Below are 7,149 nucleotides of genomic sequence, written 5' to 3' on the forward strand. Positions count from 1 at the left end.
TCCTGCTCCATCCCATCCTCCCTTTGCTCTGGGATTAGGTGTGCAGCTACTGCTTCACCCGGGGAAGACAAAAGGCCTGAGTCCAGCAGTGCCACTGCTGACGCTTCACAGGGTGACTCCATTCAGGCTGCTCACAGACAGGATTCACAAATAACCTCAGTTCTCTGCGCAGTGGGGGGAAAGAAATTACCATATCTCTTCAAGTAAGAAAGTCTGGTGTCCCCAGTGAGTGACAGGGGATGGCTATTTTCATAACAGACACGTATAATGGCCTCACAGCCATTTTTAAAAGCAAATTCAGAGGTGGGGGGGGGGAGGAAACAGCCAATATGTGGCAAAGCCTGGTGTCCATTCTCATAATCTGTTGTATTTTTGTATAAAATAAGTTGTCCCCTCCCTATCCTCTCCCCCCTCCTCCTCTTTTTTTTTCATAATGGTAATGTTAAGCCAGAAAACAAGTCGACTTTCTAATATCACATTAGGAAGCCTTGTGGCTGAAGCACCTCTCACATTCTCCCAGAAATACATTTCACAACATCCACTCCACCAACCGAGCGTTCTGCAAATGCCAAAAATCATTTCAGCGAGTTTCCAAACCTTGTGCTCGGCTTTCTGACACAGGAGTTGCTTGTTTTGCTAGCTGAGAGCCACAGTGATGTGGCATTTATAAGCAGCCCATAACAGGCTGATGGATAAGCATGCTATGCCCATCAGCACCACTCAGGGCTGGTTTATCAGTTGTCATGAGCAACCCTTTGACCTCTGGGGCTCTGCAAGAACTGAACCATCAGTTGTTAGCCCTGGAATAAGTTATTTATGTAAACAACTTTCAGGATAAAGCCTGGCCTGGTTTCCTTTGTGTAACTCAGCAGATAACTCCAGAGGAGGAGATTAACTCCCTCCTGCAGTCAAGGGGAGCCTTTTTAATGGTTTTGATGAGATTGCATTAAGGCTCAAAGCAAACACACCTGCAGCACTTCTTTGAATGTGTTTTCCTTGTAAAGCCACTCTGTTGCAGCTTTTGGAGGGAACGGGTGGACCTGGTTTTCCAGCCATCAGCAGCAACCAGCCCTGATCAGATTGGGAACAAGGACAGCTGGAGCACAAGGAATTCCCAAGCTCTGTGCCAGATTTGCTGAACAGACTCCTTCACAGCATTTGTGTTTAAAAAGGCAGCATGAGAAAAGAAAGTACATAAGATGAGAAAGTTATAGGGATTCCTCACTCTCCTTCACCAAAGATGAGTTAAGGCAAGGATTTTCTGAAAAATACATGAAAATTGCCAATGCATTAAATGTGAACATGTTTATGGGAATTTTTATATGCAGACTCTTGGTGATTATTCAAAAGAGTAACATTTCAGAATGTCAAGGAAGCCCTATTTCTTAATTTCCCTAGGCCAAGTGAGAAGTATGTTCATTGGCCTGTGTAATAAGGGCTCAATTCACAGTTCTACAATTTCACTTCCTTTTGCTTCTCTTTCCCCAGGCATAAGACAGAGCTCATCAGAATTTAGCCCAGATTTTGGCACTCCAATTTACCACTGCTCTTGTCAGCACAGCAAGCCTCTCATTCTATTTTCAGGAGACACTTCAGCACCACAGAGACCAATTACCTCTACTGCAAGGAAGGCTTGATCTCTTCAATGCCTAGCTCATTTTTGGCTCACAGGGCAAAATTTTATGTAAAAGTCTTAGCAGGGTGAAAGGACTAAGGGCTACTGTCTGACAGAATGTGGCAGGGTGCCTTTATGCTTGCAGCAGGTCTGTGTGGCACAAGGGACAGGAAACAGGGATAATCCAGTGCTAAGGAAAACAGAGTCACAATTTATTATTTCTGTACACACTTTTGGGGTAAGATTATGTGTTTAAATAGCTGTCCCTCTGAGGTCCCTGCCCCTGAGCCAGGCTGACCCCTGAGCTGCTGTGCCAAGCTGGAGCACACACTCAGGGCTGGACATGACCCTGACCCAACTTAGGGCATGTAACACAGCAGCTAAAAACCAGCTCCTCTCACCCTCTACATCCCTGGGAAACCAGATCTGCTGTTGGGAAGAGTATTTCCTTTGCAGTGTGGATGTAGAGCCAGCTGCCATCTCTGCAGCCCCTCAGGTGAAGCTGCTATAAAGCAGGGTTGGCACTGTGGGGAACTAATCCTGCCTATTAAACAAGCATATCCTGCATGTTAAATTTCTGGTGGGGATAGCTCTCCCAAGGAGAGCCATGGAAGGGATCCAGGCTTCTTATCTGGAAGTAGGCAGATGAGAGCAATTCATAAATTTGGGGTTTGGTGGGGGTTGTTTGGCTTTGGTTTGGTTTAAGGCAAGCTCACATCCCCAGCTCTGTTCTACACAAGGCTCTCAAACTACACTGACCACATCTGGGCCATCCTGGGTTCTCTGGCCCTATCAGGAAAGAAGAACAGATTTTGTTCTGCTGGGTTGAGGTAGCCACCCCAACAATCAAATCAGTCATGTTCAGCCAAGAGTGTGTACAGAAATAATAAATTGTGACTCTGTTTTCCTTAGCACTGGATTATCCCTGTTTCCTGTGCTTGTTCATAGCTCCTTCCGATGCCATGGCTCCCTCCCTGTTTAGGATTCCCTGGCTGCCATTGCCAGCAATCCTTTCTGTCCTCGGCCTCTTGACCTGGCTTTGACTTCACCACATGATTGGAAACACTCTCTGAATCAGAGGCAAGGGATCAATGTCTTCAGGGAATGAGTTCCTCTGTAAAGTTGCTACAGATCTTGCTGCTGCTTTCCAAGGAATGGTTCGACATCAGTCCTGCTCTGTTCAAACACATGCATTGAATTCCAGAATGCAGGAGCTGTGGCAGCCTCAGCCACAGAGATCTGACTCATCCCAGCTGCTCTCTGTGCATGTGGGTCACATGGAATGACATCCATCAGGATGCACAGTGCACTATATTCACTCCAGTGACTCCTGCTTTGCATGCAATGCCTAGGGAGGAGGCAAAGTAAGCGAGTTAATAGCAAGCTTTAATTGAACAGAAACCTAGACATCCCCCTACTTTCCCAAACACCAGTGAGAATGAGTCATATTTCCTCCAGGCAAGTTGCTATTTTCCACACCAAGCTCATGCAAGGTGCTCCCAGATCTTGTTATCTCAGAATTTCACTTTCTTTTCACATGTCTGTGCTCAGACCCCAGAGGGACAAGGTCAGACCTTACAGGAGTCTGAACACAGCTAAGAAAAGATGGTTTTAGCTCAGCTGTGGGGCATTTCTTCCTTCTCTCTGAACCCCTGTTGGGATTTAAACAGGTGAAAACAACAAAACAAAAAGCCCTGCTCTTGGTGGGCTCCCCTTTAGTGGCACAGTTCACACTGAGGGATCCTAGTTCATGCCTGAGACAAAACCAGGCTGAAATGCAGCATTCTTAGAGAACCTGGAGTCATTCATGCACTGGTCCAAGTTCTCGAGGCTCTGAGCCAAATTCAGCCCCAGGACAACCAGTGGAGATGTGTTTAACCAGTAACAGGCTGGCTTTATGGGGTTTCAGTGGGCAGCAGCTTCACCTCAACCCAGGGCAGATTCTCCTGATCAGACTTTGGCCCAGAGATGTTAAAGGATGCATCCAGAACCTGGCAGGAATTTAAGACAGACTTCTCCTGGTGGAACCCCAGAGCTGCCTCCAGCCCCCCAGGGCTGGTGACCTCGGGGTACCAAGCCCTAGAGCCTGATCCCCCTGAACAAAAGGGAAAACTCAGCATGACAGAATATCCTGAGATGGAAGGGGCCCATAAGGACCACCAAGGCCAGACCAGAGTCTAGCCCTGTGCAAAAATGACAATGATTTCCCCCTGCCTGCCCCTGCAAACACAGACTCCATGTGGAGCTGCACCCCAGGGAGTAACTCAGCCATAATGATCCCAATACATGGAAAGCACAACACTCCATACATTTTAATTTGCACCTATTATCTCTCATCCCTTCACAGGGTTTATTTCTCTGCTCCCTCTCCCCACAGCAAACTTTCTGGTGGTGAACCCTTCTGTCACTTGTCAGGTGTCAGCTGAGGTACTTGACATCTCTCTCTGGGTTTGTCTCTGGATTCATTGGCAGGAATAAAAGCTTCCTTAATTCCAGGAATGTGACAGGTGTCACAAAAAAATCTGATGTTTACTTCCAGGATTGGTCAAAAAATGCCCACAGAATAAAATCAGGTCAATGCTGAATGAAAATTACTTTGCCCTGCAAAAGCAGTTCCAAAATAATCAACAGCAACAGTGGCTCTGGCAACAATTGACATCAGGTTTGGAATAACAGGGGCGGTTTGGGAATTTTATAAAGGCTTGACTGATCCAACAGCCACTGGAGAAGATAATGTAAGCAAAGATCATGAAAACCTAATATCACTAAATACTTCAAGCCATCGTATTAATGTCTGTGGGCAAGTAGGAGAAAGTGAACCCCAAAACAACAGTCAGGGTTGTTTTCTTTAAAAACATGGTGCATTTACAACTGCCAAAGTTTGCACCCCTGAACTGGAGGAACTGAGGTGTGAGTCAGTGAAGCATCTTCCATCTCCCTGGGAAACACTTCCTCAACACAGATGTCAGACAACTTTCCTCTACCCTCCTGCACTGTCAGGAAAACCAAGCTGGAAAGTAGGCAAAAATTAAGATTAACACTGACAGTCACAGGGAGGAAAAAAGAAAAAACAAAACCCCAAAAAACCCCAAACATACAACCTAACTTGCTGCGAAAAAAACCACCAAACTTTGAAAAACACTGTGTGTAGTACCTGGTAATGAAGCTGGTGTACAGCCAAGCTGCCATCACTATTGTCACTCTCTAAGAGGGCAAAGGCATATTGTGGGTGTATTTAAAAAGTCACACTCCCAGCTCCTTCATAAAACTATTGGGTTTTTTTATAAAATACCTTTCACTGGACCTCAGTACAATCCTTTCTCCAGGAGTTTTCCCAACCTCCAGTGCACTGAGCTCAGATGATTTTCTGAAAGCAATATGTTTTATTAGAGATTTCAGTTCTATTTAGCATTTTTCCTAACATTTGTTCAATCTCTCCTCAATCTCACGTGAAATTCTGCACCCACACCATCCTTTGGCAAGGAACCCCAGGAGGCTGCACCCACACTTTGAGGAGCTCCCCTCTACTCCCCTTCTTTGTGTTCTGAGCCAGTCCCTTCATCTGGTGCTCCCTTCCAAATTCTTCCACTGGAAGATGAACAGACAATTCTTATTGATACTCTCCATGTCATTCATTAAAAAATCTGCCCACACCTTACCTATTTCTAGCCCAGTCTATAATTCTATGTTTCTGACCTGATTCCCAGGGTGCCCACTCCACTGTTAGTAGTGTAACTTAAAAGTGTAGAATATAGGAAACTGAACTATGCCTCTGCAATTAGTGGGGGGGAAAAAAACCACATTGATTATTTCTTCCTTGATAATCTTTTTCAATAAAAAACCTGCACTTTTTCTCCACTAAAGACATCTAGTAAAAACAATTATAAAAATATACTTGGAGTTCTCCACTGAAAATTGAGGGAAAACAAAGGAGAACACCCAGCCTTTATTGGCTCAGTTTACCAATGCACTTCAAGTCAGAAATCCCAAAATAATATAAATCCATACTCCAAACAAATTTCTTGCTTAGTTCACAGGCAGAAAGTTTGCCAGGACTAAAATGATCCCTTCCTTCCTCAAACTTGCAGGGAAATACAATTTATGGAGCTGCTGTAATTCTGCAGAAAAGACGTTTGTGAGAGAGGGCTGATTAAGATTCGGGGGGGATTGTTATTATCCCAACTCGTTTAATAAAGTGCACGTGACAGAGAACATAAGGAAATTGTGCTGATGCCATTCCCCAAAAAGTAAAAAGGTGCCGAATTTCAAATCGGGGGCAAGGCAAGGGAATGAACCAGGCTGTCCGAGTTTCAGTATCCACATGGGAATTAAAAAAAAATTTAAAATATTTAAAAAATAAAAAAAAAGAAGAAAGAAGGCACGAAACACAAATATGCCAAATTTTAAATCAGGGGCAAGGCAAGGGAATGAACCACGCTGTCTGACTTTCAATATCCACATGAGAATTTAAAATTAAAAAAAAAAAAAAATTTAAAAAAAATAAAAGAAAGAAGGCACAAAATCACAAAAGTGCCGAATTTTAAATCGGGGGCAAGGCAAGGGAATGAATCAGGCTGTCGGAGTTTCAGTATCCAGATGGGAATTAAAAATTAATAATAATCTTAAAAAAAGAAAGAAAGAAAGAAAGAAAGAAAGAAAGAAAGAAAGAAAGAAAGGCACAAATTCACAAAGGTGCTAAATTTTAAATTGGAGGCAAGGCAAGGGAATGAACCAGGCTGTCTGAGTTTCAATATCCACATGGGAATTAAAAAAAAAATACAATAAAAAAAAAGAAAGAAGGCACAAATTCACGAAGGTGCCGAATTTTAAATCGGGGGCAAGACAAGGGAATGAACCAGGCTGTCTGAGCTTCAATATCCACATGGGAATTTTTAAAAAAAAAAAAGAATAAAATAAAGAAAGAAGGCACAAAATCACAAATATGCCGAATTTTACATCGGGAGCAAAGCAAAGGAATGAACCAGGCTGTCTGAGTTTCAATATCCACATGAGAATTTAAAATTAAAAAAAAAAAAAAAAAAAAAGTAAAAGGAAAAAGAAAAGAAAAAAAAAAAAAAAAAAGAAGGCACAAAATCACAAAAGGGCCGAATTTTAAATCGGGGGCAAGGCAAGGGAATGAATCAGGCTGTCGGAGTTTCAGTATCCACATGGGAATTAAAAATTAATAATAATTAAAAAAAAAAAAAAAAAAAAAAAAAAGAAGACGCAAATTCCCGGAGGAAACTAGTTAAATATTCTCCCCACCTCCCTCCTCTTATTCACGCGCCCCTTTCCTTCCAGCCGGCGGGGTCCCATGGCGACCATGGCGGCAGAGAAGCATCCCCTCCCGCCGCCGCGCTCGCCATGGCAACGGGCACGTCAGCGCCGGCAGCCGGGCCCCGCCGCGGGCCGGGGGCGGCCCAGCCCGGGCCTCGCCGCGTCCCCCCGGGGCCCCGCCGCGTCCCGGCGCTGTCCGCGGTGCTGCCGGCCCCGCACGGCGCTCCCGGGGCCGCCCGGCCCTGCCCTCCGGCAGC

General features: G+C 44.6%; 1 long non-coding RNA gene across 5 annotated transcripts in view; it reads right to left on the reverse strand.

The window, feature by feature from the left end:
- LOC135300998 (uncharacterized) overlaps positions 1 to 6,977 on the reverse strand; it is a 28,386-nt gene extending 21,409 nt beyond the window's left edge. For all 5 annotated transcript variants that reach the window (XR_010362757.1, XR_010362756.1, XR_010362755.1 and 2 more), the window contains exons 1-2: positions 6,881 to 6,977; positions 4,908 to 4,982 (exon numbers count right to left, since the gene is read on the reverse strand). This is a non-coding gene — a long non-coding RNA (uncharacterized LOC135300998). The remainder of the gene's footprint in view (positions 1 to 4,907; positions 4,983 to 6,880) is intronic.
- Between the last annotated feature and the right edge of the window lie 172 nt (positions 6,978 to 7,149).

The sequence above is a fragment of the Passer domesticus genome, chromosome 5 (assembly GCF_036417665.1).
Source record: "Passer domesticus isolate bPasDom1 chromosome 5, bPasDom1.hap1, whole genome shotgun sequence".
Taxonomy (NCBI): Eukaryota; Metazoa; Chordata; class Aves; order Passeriformes; family Passeridae; genus Passer; species Passer domesticus.